We start from the raw sequence: 18,422 nt of genomic DNA on the forward strand, positions 1-18,422 counted from the left end.
CGAGGGAGCTGGGGGTTGGCCGGCCAGGGGGGCGCCGCGCGTCCGAGCGGCCGCGGCGGGAGCAAGGGGCGGGGACGCGAGCGCGTCTGCGAGGCGACGGCTGGCGGCGGCCCCGACTCCCGCCCGGGGCGGCCGAGGTGCGCAGAGCCGGGCGCCGAGCGCTTCCGCCGCTCCCGCGAGCTCCCGGGCATTTATTGCGGCCCCTGCGCGCGCACGTGACGTGAGCGCCCCTCCTCGCCCACCCCCACCCCTCCCCGGCCTGGCCCCGTGCCCGCGGCGGAGCGGGGAGCGGCCGCCCTGCTTCTCCCCCGGCCCCGCCAAGCCGGGACGCCTGGCCTTTGTGGGCGCGCTTTGGGCGGCAGAGCCCGGCGTGCAGGTCTGGACCGTGCGGGAGGCGTGGGCTGGGAGGGCCCCAACTCCTCCCCACCCCACCCCCACCCCCACCCCCACCCCCAGCTCCTCTGCTTCCAGAGGTCTTCCTAGTAGCTTCCAGACGGGATGCAAGGATGACTTCAGCAACCCTGACGGGAGGGGAGGCGCCCCCGGGAGCCTGCGGAGGGGGAGCGGGGATGGCTTCGCATCTCAGGCTCCTGGAGATGCAGAAGAGGTGCTGGGGGGCGGGGTGGGGAGGAACGGCTTTACCTTTTATCCCCAACAGGAGATCACTTCTGTTTCCAGGACCCAGTGTCTAGCATAGAGAAGCTGTTCCTTTTGGTTCCATTAAACCTTTATGATGACCAGATGGGGAAGGAGTTTCATAGAGGGATGTAGTTAGGGATGTGTCACTTGGGATTGCCTGACAGTTGAGAGTCTCACTTTATCTATAAAACATGTGGCATTTGCTTCCCAAGTTGACCAGAGCACTTTGTTTTTCTGTTTTTTTCTTTCTAATGATGTAGGTATTTTTGGAGTTGATATATGAAGGCTACCCTCAATTAATTCATCAGCGTTATATTAACAGGGATTTAAAACCCAGCCCTAGAACTGATAGTGAAATGAGTGCCGATTTCCCGGTTGTCCATATTGTAATCCGGAGTAAAAAAAAAAAAAAAATGCTATCTTTAAATTCATGAAGACTCGCCCTACTGACTATGGTACTGTGTCTACAAGTAGGTTTCTTTAAATTAAGAAGCATTTATTTAATTCATTTACCTTTGCTTGCCTCATAGTGACCCATGATTCTAAGTCCTTATTTCTAAATGCTACAGTATATATAGCATGTGATCAAATGAAGTAAAACATTTTGATAGTAACTCCCAAATCATCCTGAACTGCTACCTCTTTCCACAACATACTTAAACTTTATCAAACCTAAAAACTGAGATTTAAGCCTCTAGTGAACTTGAGACCTTGCTTCCTCTCACAATGAAGAAAAGGGAGGCATCATCTATTAGGACACAGGAGGTGAAAGGTTTTGGTGCACACATGACTTTCATTGAAGGCTTTTGCAGCTTCATAGCAGTTTAAACACAAAAAGATTGTTGCTTTGTACTTTTTCAGTTATTTATAACTCTTTTGCACAGGATTCAGAAAACCCGCTTTCCCTCCTGGAAACTACAATTTTAATGTAGTATTGAAAAGTATACTAAGTATCAAATTAAAACATCTTGAGAGTAATAACATTACTTGAAATATTTTCAAAGTGAATTTGAATTGGGATGCAGGGAAGTAAGATGATAAGGACCAGAAGCTAAATGCATTGACTCTTGAATGTTTCCGTCACAAGCATTTCCACACAATATACAAATCAGACACCTAAAGGATTGCATTAAAAAAAAATAAGATTTGGTTTTAAGGCTTTATTTCCAAACTTTCCAGACAAGAAAAAAAAAAAAAAAGTTTATATCCCTTGACTCAGCATTTAAATTGGCTTCCAATTTGGTACTTCAGGTCATATTTTTATGTAAAAGAATGATTCAAATATTCATTATATTAAACATTAATTTTTGGATAGCACAGCTTTTCGATCTGATTTAATATATATGCCTGAACTGTTTTGAAGAGAAGTGACAATATTCTTGAACACTTAAAGATGGTATTTTCACATTTTTATTTGTTATTGAGAAATCTGTATGTAGACAGGGGAAACATCTTCTCCACACTGAATTCATGTAAAAATGGCACTTTGGTTTGTGGCTAGGATGTTACTTATAAAGCCATGGTTGTTTTTAGCATTACTACTTTCTTGTGGCAGAGGCTGTTGATTGCCTAACCAACAACCAACCTTCCACTCCTTTCTTCCAACCTTCCAGTTTACTGAAGCGGTCACTCTCTCGCATGCTGTCCAGCTGGCTTCTTTGGGAAGTGAATGTTGATTAGTTAAAGCCAATCATCACAATTTATCCCTGCTACAGTGACTGGTTTAGCAGGGACATGCCTGCAGGGACAACCTTGGTTACTGAAAGGGTGGAAGAAATCATCTTAGGTATGAGAAGAAGGGTTGGCAAGGTTTTCTTTGAGATAAAAAGAGATACAAAAAGAGAAAATGTCCCTGAAGGTGCTGGTAAGTTTGTGAAATTTAGAGACAGCTGTTATTGTGCAAAGAAGGGCAAGCCTGAGAGCAGAGACCTTGGACGGACATATTGCATCTGACTCTCTTTGCCACTGACCAGTCACTGAACACCTACTCTCCATTTTTCTGCTGACAAGAGATAGTAAATGCATTGCTTAGGCCACATTGACTTGGGTATTCAGTTACCTGCAGCTCTAAGTACTCTAACAGACATATCCCACCAAGAAGATACCTTCCTCTGGAAATGTCATTTTGTCCACGCTGCTATCATTTTCTGCTAATGTCCATACTTAGGTGGTATGTTTCAATATATTCTTATGTGTTTTTCTATCCCTGCCCTTGCAAAAGTAGGTACAGGCATACCTCAGAGATATTGTGGTTTCATTTCCAGACCATTCAATAAAGCAAATATTGTAATAAAGCAAGTCAAATGAATTGTTTTGTTTCCCAGTGCATATAAAAGCTATGTCTATACTATACTATAGTCTATTAAGAGTGCAATAGCATTATGTCTAAAAATACATATAAAAATGCCTTAATCAAAAATATTTCTAAAAAATGCTAACAACCATCTTTTTACTGATGGATGTTGAGTGTTTACTGAGTGCTGATGGCTGCCAACACATCAAGGGAGCAGTTACTGAAGGTTGAGGTGGCTGTGCAATTTCTTAGAACAACAATGAAGTTTGCCATGTTGATTGACTCTTCCTTTGAGGAATGATTTCTCTGTAGCATGTGATGCTGTTTGAGAGCCTTTTACCCACAGGAGGACTTCTTTCAAAATTGGAGTCAGTCCTCTCAAACCTTGCTGCTGCCTCACCAACTAAGTTTATGTGATACTCTAAATCCTTTATTGTCATTTTAAAAACCTTCACAGCATCTTCAATAGGAGTAGACGCCATCTCGAGAAGCCATTTTCTTTGCTCATCCGTAAGAAGCAACTCCTCATCCATTCCGGTTTTACCATGATGTTACAGCAATTCAATCATAAATCATATATTCAGGCTCCACTTCTAATTCTAGTTCTGTTGCTATTTCCACCCTATCTGCAGTGACTTCCTCCACTCAAGTCATGATCCCTCAAAATCATCCATGAGAATTGGAATCAACTTCTTCCAGACTCCTATTGATACTGATATTTTGCCCTTTTCCCATGAATCACGCATGTTCTTAATGGCATCTAGAATAGTGAAATCTTTCCAGAGGTTTTCAAATTTACTTTGCCCAAATCCACCAGAGAAATTATTACCTATGGAAGCTATAACCTTATGATATGTATTTTTTTAAATAAGATTTGGAAGTCAAATTACTCTTTGATCCATAAGCAGCAGAATGGATGTTGTGTTAGCAGGCATGAAAACAACATTAATCTCATTGTACATCTCCATCAGAGTTCTTGGATGATCAGATGCTTGTCAATGAGCAGAAATATTTTATAAGGAATCTTTTTTTCTTAGCAATAGGTCATACCAGTGGGCTAAAAAAATTCAGTGAACCATGTTGTAAACATGGTAGATGTGCTATCATACAGGCATTGTTGTTTCATTTATACAGCATAAGCAGAGTAGATTTAGCATAGTTCTTAAGAGCCCCAGGATTTTCGGGATGGTAAATCAACAGAGGCTTTGACTTAAAGTCCTCAGCTGCATTAGCCCCAACTAAAAAGTGAGCCTGTCCTTTGAAGCTTTGAAGCCAGACATTGACTTCTCTCTAGCTCTGACAGTCCTAGATGTCATTTTTTTCCCTAATACAGGGCTGTTTTGTCTACATTGAAAGTCTGTTATTTAGTGTAGCCACCTTCATTAATTATCTTAACTGGATCTTCTGGAGAACTTCCTGCAGCATCTACATTAGCATCTGCTGCTTCACCTTGCGCTTTGATGTTATGGAGATGGCTTCTTCCATAAACCGCTTAAATCAATCTCTTGTATTCACAGCTTGGCCTACTGGCCAAGAGGCCTAGCTTTGGGTCTGTCTCTGATTTCAGCATACCTTCCTCACTAAGATTAATCTTTTCTAGGTATTTTTGTTATTATTATTCAAAGTGAGAGATGGTGATTCTTCATTCACTTGGACACTTAGAAGCTATTATAGGGTTATTAGCTTAATTTTAATATTGTTGTGTTTCAGGAAATTGGAAGGTTCAGTAAAAGGGAAAAAGACCAAGTAATGGCCAGTCAATGGAACAGTGAGTCCACACATTTATTAAGTTCAAAGTCTTATATGGGCATGGTTCATAGCACCCTAAAAGTTAAGTTACGGTAGTAACATCAAAGATCACTGATCAGAGATCATCATAACAAACACAATAACAAGGAAAAAGTTTGAAATATTTTGAGAATTACCAGAAGTGTGACGTAGAGACAAGAAGTGAGCAAATGTTTTTGGAAAAATGGCATGATAGCCTTGCTTGACGCAGGGTTGCCACAAAACTTCAATTTGTAAAAACGCAGTATCTATAAAGTGTAATGAAACAAAATACGATAAAATGAGGTATGCCTTTATATTCATCTGTATATATTCATCTATATGTATTCCCCTGTAGGCATTTCATCTGCTGTATGGTTTCATGACCCTTAAACCTGAATCTCAAGCCAAGGCCCTGGTTGTTCTGTTAATATATCATGATAAGCCCATCCTCCCTAGTGGGTTTTAAGAGATGGAATCAGTGTAGTGGAATGTTTTAAAACATGGAATTTTAAATTAAGATGCTGGAGTTAAGCTCCATGACATGCTGCTAGTTGTGGAATGTTGATTATGCTACTTGGCCACTATGAACCCTTGATCCTTCCTCTTAAAAAGGAAACATAGGGGTACCTGGGTGGCTCTATTCTGTTAAGCATCTGTCTTCAACTCATGTCATGATCCTGGAGTCCCAGGAGCCAGCTCCTGGAGGGATCCCGCTTCTCCTTCTGACGCTCCCTGCCTTGTGCTCTCTCTCTCTCACTCTCTCAAACAAATAAAACATTTTTTTAAAAAAGGAAATAATAATAGTAGCTATCTTAAACTTTGTTACTTTGTGTATTAAAATGAGTTAATAATAAAAAAAAATAAGATGAGTTAATAGGGGTGCCTGGGTGGTAGAGTTGGTTAAGAGTGAGACTCTTGGTTTCGGCTCCACTCATGATCTTGGGGTTGTGGGATCCTTGAACTCCATTCTCAGTACAGAGTCAGCTTGAGACTCTCTCTCCATCTCTCTCTCTGCCCCTCCCCACTGCACATAAACTCTCTCTCTAAAATAAATAAGTGGATCTTTAAAAGAATGAGTTAATGCATGGGAGCACTAAAACAGTAACAAGTAAATAGAAAGTTCTCAATAAGAGTTAAAAATTATTATAAGAACCAAACTAGAGACTTTATATATGCTATTTTATAAACTCAATGGGATTTAATCAAAGTACTGTGCAGATTAGAAATTTAACTTTAAATAGAAGACAAGTAACTGGCCAGGGTGCCTGGGTGGATCAGTCAGTTAAGCAGCTACTTTCAGCTTAGGTCCTGATCTCAGGGATCGAGCCCCACATTGGGCTCCCTGCGCAGTGGAGAGTCTGCTTCTCCCTCTCCCTCTGCTGTGCCCTCTGCTTGTGATCTCTTGCTCACACACACTCTCTCTCTTATAAATCAATCAATCAATCAATCAATCTTTAAAAAATTAAATAATTGGCTATAGACATGATGAAAACAATCTAGAATATTTCTGGCAAATTTAGTCAATTTTCTTCTCACTGCACATATAGAATTTAATTCAGCTTACCATAGGAAACCATCTCCCTTCTTATTCAAAGCAGATCTTATCCAAGATCTGAAATATATATATATATATATATATATATATATATATATATATATGTATATATATGTCTTTCATATATATGATTGACTTTTAATAAATGCCATACTAGTCTTTCTATTCTAACTGCAAGAATATAATCAGTTATTAAACTTGATTATTGAAATGTAATATACATGCATTAAAATGCAAAAAATTAAGTGTGCAGCTTGATGGAATTTTACAAAGTTAAGACACCTGTGTGAAAACAACTCAGATCCAAATAGAGAACATAGTGATTTTAATGAAGTTCATTTTATCAGTCTTTTTCTTTTGGTAAGTGATGTGTGTGACCTGTTGGGGAGATATTTACCTATTCTTACGTCATGAAGAAATTTCTCCTATGCTATCTTCAGGCTTTATTATTTTATACTTTACAATCAGGTCTTTGATCCATCTAGAATGGATTTTTGGAGAACTTTTTTTGAAATTGGACTCCTCTACAACCACTGAGTTCAGTGATTCATTTTTAAGATATCTTCTTTTACCACCAGTGCTGTCCTTTATTATCTGGAAAAAAATGTTTGTCAATAATTTCCAGAAATACTTCTGTGCCTTTCTTGATCCTGTTCTCACTGCTGGAAGTATCTTCCATTTATTCTTTTCTGAGTTCCCACTCTCTAACCATTTTTCTCCACAAATATTTTAACTGATCCAGCCAACGATTATCTCTGTTATTTCATTTTCCTCTAACTCTTATTAATATCTATGGTATAAATGATCACTATTGAATTGATGTACTTATCTCTAACAATGCCAAGCTCCTAGAGAAGGGAGATCATGTTTATGTGACTTTTGTATTATTTACAATTTAGATTAAGTAAACAGATGAATTGGATTGTTAGAATATTCAGTATTTCTCAGAACGGTACACACATGTCCCTGGATATACAAGCCTGTGGTAAGGAGAACTAGAATCCACAAAACAAGGCACATAATACTAGAGATGATTTTTCACTTGGAGCTTTTTTCTTTAAGGAAAACATGTTGAAAAAATGTTTATTCATAAATGAATTGCAAAGCAGATGTGCAATTCAGATTAATTTTAAAATGAAAACCAAGCTTGGCATAACTTTTTTAAAAAAGAAGAATGCAATCCACTTTTAAGCCATTCATTCTTTTCAATATGTCACTTCTAAACATTAATAGGAAAATTATGTTTGCTAAAGTAAAGAGAAACAGGTCAAATGTTAATTAAAAATTATATTTCAGAATGATACACTACTTAACTGATATCCTCCTATGTATGTTTTACCTATTGATGTCTTGCTCATACTTCCATAGATCTCTTTACAACTTATATAAAGACAGAGGAAGGCAAACCAAAGCTTCTCTTTGCTCATTTATTTTGTTTCTGAAATTCCACATTTGAGTAAAATTATGTGGTGTTTATATTTCTCTGACTTATTTCACTTAGCATAATACTCTCTAGCTCCATCCACATATTGCCAATGACAAGATTTCATTCTTTTTGTGGTTTAGTAATATTTCATTGTGTATATATATACCACATGTTCTTTATCCTTTGATCAGTCAACGGATATTTGGCCCGGTCCATAATTTGCCATCATAGGACTACCCTACCATCCAGCAATTGCACTACTAGCTATTTACCCAAAGAATACAAAACAGTAATTCAAAGGGATGTAGCTTCCTTCATCTTTTAATAATCACTGTTCTATCTAGATCTGCAGAAGTGATTCACTATGTGCTGGGTCTAGAGTTTGTCTTTCAGGTTTACCAGGAAGGTCTGTTGTAAGGTAAGCATTATAAAAGGAAATATATTCATCCGTTCATTTACAGAATTAATGTCAAAGACAGGTTTTTCATCCTAATATAAGGAGAATGAAAATGTTCTCCACTATTGTTAGCTAACAAAACCCCTGAAGTCCACTTTTAATGATAATTTTAAAGGATCACATTTAACAAAAGTGAAACAATTAAAATGTCTGATGTTTTCTACAAATACGGACTCTCCACAATTAAAAAATATATATGGTTATAAAATACAAAAAATCACATATATAAAGTATATATAAACACATATGTGTGTATTGTATCTGAATGTCAAATATATTATTTTGCTAGATGATGAGAGAGATGAAGAAAATTTAATTTTAAGTTGATAAGTTGTAGGGGAAAACACTGGAAATATGGAAGAAAATGTGCAAATTTTGATTTGATATATGTTACCTTCGGTTCTGCTCCTGAATATAAACCCAAGAATTAATACAGATGTTAAAAATGCTTTGATCTAAAATAGTTGAAATAACAAGAAACTGAAGGCTTTGGAAAATCGTAACTTTATAAATAATAAACAGAGCACATGGGCAAATAAAAATATGCTGAAATAAACAGCTTCGCAAACAGATCTGAAACATTCATAATCTCAATATTGTGTAGCTGAATTTACACGAAGTGACTTTTGCTTCTGCTCCTGTCTGGCTTTGTACTGTACCTTTAGCTTCAGGACCCATTCTTGGTATGTCAATGTACCTCACTCTCTCCTAAATATTACTACCTCCGTGCTCTTTGCCCAAATTCTTCCCCAAATTATAACATTGTTCTGAACTACTGCATGGATATCTCTGCCCCTTTCTTTAAAGGTTTCATCTCAAATCCCAATTCTTCCAAGAAATCATTCTAATTGTCCTCCTATATAAATATTCTATCTATCCTCTAAAATCTCTGTGTATCTGCAAACATCAAAGGAAAAACATTTTTAATAGTAAAAGCATACTTTTTAGACCTAAAAAGGCCCTATTATTTTTAAGTGGAAGGGTTCATTACACTGGTGATTCAGATATTAGAAGCTTTAAAATATAAACCCTTTTATTTAAAAGAAATACTTAAAAATCTAAAATCATAAGAAACTCAAAATAAGAAAAATGAAACTTAATATATACTTGTTAGAATTTAGGTGAAAATGTGACATTTTAGGTATAAAATGTGACATTTTTAAGGAAGCGTCATGCTTTTTTTTGAAAAGCACTCACTGAAAACCTAGCATATTTTAGCTGGTGTTAAATTGAATTATTTGCCTACAAATCTTTCTCTTGCCATTGACTTTGGTCTTGTCCATATTGCTTTGCTCAATAGAACGCAGGTAGAAACTGAGACTTTTGGAGGCTTGGTAATTTCTACTCAACCTTTTGGAGCTTCTGTCTTCTGTCATGAGAAGAGCACGCCCAGACACCTGTTGCTTTTTTAGTTCCCAAACCTTGGAGTTCAGCCTTGTCCAACTGAGGCCAGCCAAGATTAGAGCCAACCTTTCAGATTTATTTAGAAGTAAATACTTCTAAAAGCTCCTAGGGTTTTGTTGTGTGCTGCATAAAACTATCACAGCAAGACTGTTGAGTAAATATTTTTATATTTAATGCATCCATATTATAACAATCCTGTGAAATATATATTGTTGACGTTTAGAAAGACTAAGTGACTTGCACAGAATGAAAATAAATCTTTTTCTTAAGACCAGTGTGCTCACCACAACCCCCTCTTCCTACCTCGACCCCACTGCTCTTTTCCTTTCTTTTTCAGGTACAAGTAAAGAATCTTTTCAAATGCAAATGTTGGTAGTAGGGAACAGGAGGTAAGGAGTAGCAAACTAATAGAGAATATCTATGCCAAATATATTTTGTTTTGAAGTTTCCAATTCTTCCTCATGGCTAAATACCCTCATTTGTGACTTTTAACAATATGAGAATATTTTTGTGAGCCTTAGCAAAATGCTGATTTATGTATCTTAACAAAATTACACTGCATGTAAGTAGTACTATATATGTAATCTAATGGATAAGCGTAAAAGGCAGATGGTGGGTGAAAGGTTAGGTTGTATCATGAAACCACAAATTTCAAGAATTTGATATTGCCCCTCTTTCGCAGAACTGTATCACTCCTTTAAAAGGTTTTTAATTTAAAAAGTTTGTTAGGCAAATTTTTGTTTTAGTCCATCCTAGGATAATGTTATATTTTAAGAAACAATAGTGTTATATATTTTTTTAAATCACATTTTTCCACATTATAGAAAAACAACCTTGGGAGACTGGTTCAATCCTGAGCAGAACTGTTGAGTTCAGAAGGGTCTGACGGTGCAAAGAAGTATATTCAATTGAGTGAGGAAACGAACAACAGGAAGCATATAGGCTCAAATCCAAGGCAAGACATATTTCTTGATATTGGAAAAAGGGAAAATGAAGTACAAAGGCTCTCTGCCCTCAACAATATTATATAAAGGAAGTTATGTTCTGAAAAGTAGAATCAAGCTGGTGCCAGGCAGGAAGAGGTAGGTGTGCGTGTTTTGAGATGTGAAGAATGGCTGTTATCCAGATGGCAGACAGGACGACTGAAGGAGGAATCAGAAGAATTCAAGACACGTTCTTCGTTTTGCCAAAGCAGCAGTCTATCCAAGTTTACTCAAGATTTAATACTTTAAATTTGAGGTGAAACTTTAATTATACATTTGGAATATTTGAAAATTAAGATTGCCTGTAGTTATAAAAAGAACATCTGGAAAGAAATATGTAAGAAAAACCATTACTTGTGCAAATCCCATAAGACAAATTCAATTTCTATTTCAAATTAATAGCTTATCTGTTAGTAACAATTCAGCTCACAGACCATCTATTAACAAGATGAAGCACTTCTCCCACATGTTGAACAAATTGCCTTCGCTTTATCAAACCAGGTTTCCTGTTCCACTTCTGGCTTCTCAGAATTTGTTTAAAGTCTGCCCTTGGCTTGCTTTGTTAGACCAAGGGATAGGAATAGAATTGGAAGAATGCAAACACAAAGAAAACGAATTCCAAGTTATACAATATACTCTTTTTTTCACTGTTTCCCTTTTTACTATTCTATCTGCTATAACTCTTTTCCTATCTCTTTTAAAAGACAACTCATTTTTGTGTCATTCTATTTTAGTTTTAATATCAATGTGTTTGTAATTTAAGTATGCATTTTTAAAAAGATACTATTTATGTATTTGACAGAGGGAGAGGGCAAAAGCAGGGGGAGCGGCAGGCAGAGGGAGAAGGAGAATCAAGCTCCTTGCTGAACAAGGAGCCCAATGCAACGCGGGGCTCAATCCTAAAACCAGGGATCATAACCCCAGCAAAGGCAGACGCTTAACAGACTGAGCCACCTAGGCGCCCCTAAACATGCATTTAACTAGGAATCATTTCTGCTTTTTAAAGCTATTTAATTTGGTAAATAATACCTTGCTATTGATCTTCAGTTTGTGGCATAACACTGGCATCCCTTACTACTGTTGCCATCTAAGGGAGATTATAATATCTTTAAACAGAAGTAGCTCTGTTTTGGCATTTCATGAATACTCAGTAATTATGACTTACTACATGACTTTGGTTGCTTTCCATTGGCAATCAACACCATGAAAATACCTACAGAGGGCTTCAATAAACCTCTGCAAATGCATTTTATTCATAACTTTAGTTTTTACTTACTCATCTGTTTTATAATAACATAGAAAATACTTTCAGGTGGTATAAAAATGAATAGCTTCAAATTATTATAGTCATAATGATATATAAAAAGGCAGGTTAAAAAGAATTTTCTTTATTCATGTTTATTGAAAAGTAATCTCCAGTTAAAAAAGATAACCATTCACCATTGTTTATGCATTTACTAAACCAGCTTATTTGCAAAGCATTGTTAATTTTTAAAAATTAAAACTTCACTGCCTTCGAGAGTTTTATTATGAGAAAATGTCATAATTTGGTTTGATGTGGTCTGTTCTGAAATACAAGAATCGTGTCTTTTATTACCATAAGAAAATAGTGAAATCATCTAGTCTTCAGGCTTAACCACTGGAGATACTATTTCAAAAGACAAAAGTGTTCAACATACCAATTTTATTTTTATGTGCAGTTATTTAAATATGACAAACTCAAAGGCTCTCATGCCTGCTAAGGGCAACTAGCAACATTGGTTCCGTATTCTGAGATAATATTTCCCCCTATTTTGTCACCTTTATTAAGACTATTTTCTTTGGTTAATAGCTATTTCTAGATTTTTGGCACAAGAAATAACTTTTGTTTCTGGACTCAAGTCTGCTAGAATCACAATTTAACCCATAAAGCTGAATAAATTCAAAAGAATGGAGGACTCAGTACATGAACATTTTCTATAGCCCTTCGTATTTTTTATAGAAGAATAAATTTCTAATAAAATCAATCACTCAGCTTTGCATTTATTCTGTCTAAAAGTTGATTTCTTAGAACTCTAGTCAAAGCACTCTCTACTTGGTTGAGCTTCTCGTGGAATTATTACATTACCTTCAAGAAAATTTGAATATTAGTCCTCAAAGCTACATTAGATCAAATTCTCAGGCATATTTGCCAAAGTGATGGCCTTTTACCTACTGTCAGGATCAGACACCTTATCTGCCATGGGTGCTCATAGTATAAAGGGAAAGTGGGGGAGACATCACCGGGAAAGTGAAGTTTTAATGAATTTAATGGGTGAACCATCTGATTATAAAACTGGTCTGTCGGGTTCTACTCCATTAGTCTATTTAGGTGGCAGATTTTCAGAGATATTCTAATTGTTTTGTACAGAACCCAGTTTATGGGGATGAAAATTCCATAAATGTATGAGGATTTCAATTCCTTCCATGTAGCAAAGTCATATTCTTTTTGACTTCTGATCTCAAAGCAGGTAAAATACATCTACATAGAAGCCAATTCTCCCAAGGACAAACCTTGAAGTACGGAATGATCCTAGCTACAAATTCAGGTGATTTTGGAAATTTGGGAAAAGTAGAAAACGATTTCAGTAATGATTCAAAAGAGGTAACTTAAATGAGACCTCTTCTGGTCAAGACACTTATTAAAAGATTAGGTATTGGGGAAAGCAATGCTTTCAAGTTGGAGCAGCATGGTTGGCAAACTTTGGTGGAATTTGTTTTAATAATGAACACTTACAATAGATTTTCTATGATTCTATCTCTCCAAGTTCATATTTTTTCAGAGATCAAATATATATGGGAACATCATGATCATTGATTTGGAAACTCAGCTGGATTATAATAAGGATTTTAATGACCATTCAAGTAGTCAGCAAGTCAAGAATTCAGAACAAAGTTGGCAAAGAGCCACTTCATGCTTAGATAGCATCCTATGATGATTTCTGCACAATGGAAGTGAGGTTGTTAAAGATCTCTAAGTATGACCTGAAGGAAAAATAGTCAATGCTATCCATGTGTTTGGCTGCAGACCTTCTTGTTAATTACATTCTATTAATAAAGTACTTTCTACCTGTCATTAAAAATGCTCACTGGTGCAGGTATTGACTATTTGAACCAATGCATCAGAACACAATAATCTAAGGCATATTTGGAAATTTGGTATATAATAAGTATGGCATTAAATATAAAGAAGTGGGACTGGATCACTCAATAAATGGTCCTATGAAAAATTGCTTTAATTGTGGAAAAATAAAATTCTGTACTTATTTCACATCACAAATATAAACAATATCAGTTTCATTAAAGACATTCATAGAGGAGCTTGAAACTTATAGAATAAATATAGGTGGGATAGCTTTTTAATACTAGGAGAGGAAAGAATTTCTTCCAAGATAGAAAAATCACAATATCCAGAAGAAAACTTGACATATTTAACTATTATAAAAATTAATGGTTTTTGTATAATAAAAGAACCATTAAAAGAGTTAAAAGACAAACCACAGATTAAAAGAAGATAATTGTAGCTTATATAACTAATAGATTTATATTCAGAACAAGCAAAGAAACTAAAACATTATTAAGAAAAACAGAAATGACCCAATCAGAGAAAATGACCTTAGAACAGAAGAAGAAAATTGAAAGGCTAATAAATTTCTGAAATGTATTACCCCATTATTAATGAGGAAAATTCAAATTAAAATAATAAATATCATTTTAAATAATCCTGTTGGCAATATCAATATCTGACACCAGCATGCAGAAAAAGACTCTTAAACTAACATAATATTTACTATACTTATGATAGTCTCTGTTAAGGACATACTACTACTAACACAAATTTACATATGGATAAATTATAAAACATGTAAGTACTACTTAGTGATAAAAAAGAATGAAATCTTCCCATTTGCAACAACATGGGTGGAGCTAGAGAGTCAAGTCAGAGAAAGGCAAATACTATCTAATTTCACTCATGTAGAATTTAAGAAACAAAACAGACAAGCAAAAGGAAAATAATAAGAGAGAAAGTCAAATCAAGAAACAGACTCTAATAGAAAACAAACAGATGGTCACCAGAGGGGTGGTGAATGGGGGAGATGGGTTAAGTAGGTGATGGAGATTAAGGAGTACACTTGTCCTGATGAGCACTGGGTGATGTATAGAAGGGTTGATTCACTATATCGTACACCTGAAATTAATATCGCACTGTATATTAACTACTGGAATTAAAATTAAAACTTTAAAAAAGTATAAAACATGCGAGGCACCTGGGTGGCTCAGTGGTTGAGCGTCTGCCTTTGGCTTAGGTCATGATCCCAGGGTTCTGGGATCCAGTCCCACATTGGGCTTCCTGCATGGAGCCTGCTTCTCCCTTTGGCTATGTCTCTGCCTCTCTGTGTGTGTCTCTCATAAATAAATAAATAAATAAAAATCTTTAAAAAACTTATAAAACATGCATAGGAATGACACATAATAGCATAGAGTAGAGAATGCCTTTAGGAATAATGATAGAGGAATGCAATCAGGGAATACAGTTCCAAAAAAGGTATGTCTGTAACTGTTTGTTATCTTTTTTTTTTAAGATTTTATTTATGTATTCATGAGAGACACACAGAGACAGAGAGAGAGGCAGAGACACAGGCAGAGGGAGAAGCAAGCTCCATGCAAGGAGCCTGACGTGGGACTCGATCCAGGGTCTCCAGGATCACGCCCTGGGCTGAAGGCAGCGCTAAATGCTGAGCCACCTGGGCTACCCATGTTATCTTTTTAGTTGAAAGAGATAGACAAAGACAGAAACAGACAGAAATTGGAGCCAAGAGGATCATTATTAGATTGTGTGCCTTCTGGTGTGTCCTCACCTCTGTCCTTTAACAGTCTCATCCCACAACTTGTGCTCTTAGTATCTCTATAAATGCTCATAGCAAGTTGAGATTATTATTATTATTCCACTTAATGTAGAAGGAAACAGAAACTGCAAGATATTAATTTATTTGCTTTAAGCTAGCAATTGAGGAAGGCATAATTAGAACCTACATTTGATATGGCTCAAAAAAAAGTCTGGCAAAGCATTCTACGAGCTATGACCAACTAAACGAGGGGACACACTGGCATCATCTGTAGCACAGAGGGAAGGCTATGTGGTCCAGGAGGTCTAATCCAAACTCTGCCCTTTATGAGCAGCATGACCTCAGGAGAGTCACATAAACTCTCAGAGGCTCTCTGAGACTTCTCTACTCATCTCTTAAAAAAAAGATGCAATAACACCTACTGCAAAGAGTTGTGTGGGTCAAATGTGATGCTAAATATAATGTACTTTATCAATGCAAAGAGAGGGACAATTTCCTTTAGAAAATGAAACAATTTCTTCTGCTTAGAACTTAGCAACCCCCAAATTTCCATTACCTAGCCCAGTGTTTGCACATAGATACCATTCGATAAATATTTGTTGTGATGTTGACTAGTCCACACAAGAACCTAGAAGTCAGTCATAACTGGCAGCTCTCATATAAAGGAGTAAAGGATCTCAGGTGGATATATTTGGGCTTGTTGCTAAAAGTCATTCATTTAGAAAGTAAATAGGAGAACACGGAGGAGGCTGTCTTGTTGGGATCTCAATAGACTCCCAGGACAGAGGGAAAAGCAGGACTGGGAGGATATGCATATCATATATTTCTTTGCTTTCTTCCTTAAATACTCAGGATAAAATGCGGAAAGATTAGGAAGTCCATAAAGTTTATGAAGGTCAGGATAAAAGTTCCTATGTGTAGCAGATGCATGATGGAAGGTGCCCACGTTCTGACAAGAAGCAATTAATTTCATTGGGTATAATCAGGAATCTACTTGTCCTTTGAGTCAGAGCCTGAGCTTTTGTTGACAAATCTATCAACTTAGAAAAATCTCGGGGCTCTCTTTAAGAAAGAGAAAACAAAATTATGAAACAACAAAATTCAACAATGACTATTATTTAAAATGAAAAATAAATTAGAATTCGCAGCAAAGTGCAAGTTTTAAAAAACCAACAAACCATACTAATATCTAATATAAAATTAGAAAGAGAACATAGTATATTTATCAATTACCATATGAAACACTTCTATAATATATAACCTTTGAGTCTTTGGATGCATAGTCTTTGATTGCCTTTTCAAAGGCAACAGTCTTGTGGTATTTCTTTTTTTTATCATTGACGTATGGTTGATACACAATGTTACCTTAGTCTCATGTCTTGTAATATTTTCTAAAGGGACAATGGAAAGGTATTTAGTTTTTCTTCCAGCATGGTTGATCAAAGAAGCCATTTCCAATGCAGACAGCTTGTTGTAAGCTGGTTGTAATAACAACCATATCTAGAAGAGACTGTGAATCACATGAATATATTCTAAACTGAATAGGTAACTGTCTAACTCAACTCCTATTTTCCCAACAGTCCGGGGAACACTTCAACATCAACCCTTTAAAAAGTGTGATAAAGGGGAGTTCTTAACAAGCTGTCATAAAAATACAGTATTTTGCAAATTTTACAAAAATATAATACCACGTGAATGTATTTCTTGAGATTCTGCGAGGGCAGAATGATGCAAGTGATGCATCATGAAGCATTATCTTCATCAGCTTCAGTTAATCTTTGTTCAGCTTGCCCTCTGCCCACCAAGATACACCATGGAGTGTAAAATCAGGATGTTAGTAACTAAGGGTTAGGGAGAGGAGGAGCATCCCTCCCAGTCCTGTTAGTTCTTATTGCCATTATAATAATCCTAGTTGTCAATCCTCCCTGAAAACTGGCCAGAACTCCAAGTCTGCTCTCCAGTGGAAATTGTAAAAAGAACACCACCTTCCTGCCAAAGCTCATGCTCTTTCACTGTTAAAGAAATTAAAATCAGAATGCCATTTCATTGATGTTTAAAGTAACTTAGCCTGACAGAAATGGCTTTTTGTTATCTTTGGAGAGAATTTTATTACTCCATGATAATGGATTAGGTAGATGCTTCACCACTCAGGCTTGAAAAGTCTAACTGGCACTATTAAAGCTCTGTGTTACCAAACTGTGTGCTGAAGGAAAGATTGGAATGCAACACATGTGAATTCGATTGCCTATTGGGTCGCCATTAATGTTTCCTTCCATGTGCTACATGGAATCTTGGTGGTTTACAGAATCTCTGTCCACCTGGGTTATCACTGCCAAGCGACATAACATACATGTTGTTATAGCTAGAAGACACATTTGGCATAAAGGAAAATAGGGATTGATGTGAGATGCAGCTCTCTTTTGCCTTTCCATCTAGGCTACAAGGGAGAAAGAACCAAGAACCGGAGGTTCAACTAGGGACAGCTTCACAAGGCAACAAGAAAAAAAAAAAAAGAAGAAGAAAACGAAAAAGAAAAAAAAAGAAAGAAAAAGAAAAAAAAAAAAAACCTTAAAACCAAACCACAACCATGCTCATACTAACCTGGCCCTGTGAAGCCCTAATTCCAGTAACACCCTTGGATTGCATCCACTCTTCCCAAGACTCTCTCCAAGACCGAATGAGTTGAGTAGTGCCTTTTTGCTCAACAGAGACAGTGAAGAACAGATTAAGAAATATGGTAAATCTCTTGGTTCTTCTGGGCAGAGGAGCAGGGTGACCAGCTTTGAAGGATACATTGATTCTTCTGACTCATGGGCCTCGGGTTGATAGCATGTGGATAACAGAGTCACCAAAATTTACCTTCTTTCATGGTAGCCTCTGAAAAAATCATTCCTGTACTTAAATCTAACAGGTGCATTTTATTTTACACCTGTATGTTCATGATTTCATATTTCATATATTTTCCATAATTCTAATAGTTAATATGGATAAGCGATTTGTTATTTAAAGGACATATACAGAGAAATGTAA

At 36.6% G+C, this 18,422-nt stretch overlaps 1 long non-coding RNA gene across 1 annotated transcript; it reads left to right on the forward strand.

The window, feature by feature from the left end:
* The first annotated feature begins 7,629 nt into the window (after positions 1-7,629).
* Positions 7,630-12,552, forward strand: LOC144300482 (uncharacterized). Its single transcript, XR_013367157.1, has 2 exons — positions 7,630-9,933; positions 10,369-12,552. It is a non-coding gene; the product is annotated as an uncharacterized LOC144300482 (long non-coding RNA).
* Positions 12,553-18,422: the final 5,870 nt, after the last annotated feature.

Source organism: Canis aureus, chromosome 28 (genome assembly GCF_053574225.1).
Source record: "Canis aureus isolate CA01 chromosome 28, VMU_Caureus_v.1.0, whole genome shotgun sequence".
Taxonomy (NCBI): domain Eukaryota; kingdom Metazoa; phylum Chordata; class Mammalia; order Carnivora; family Canidae; genus Canis; species Canis aureus.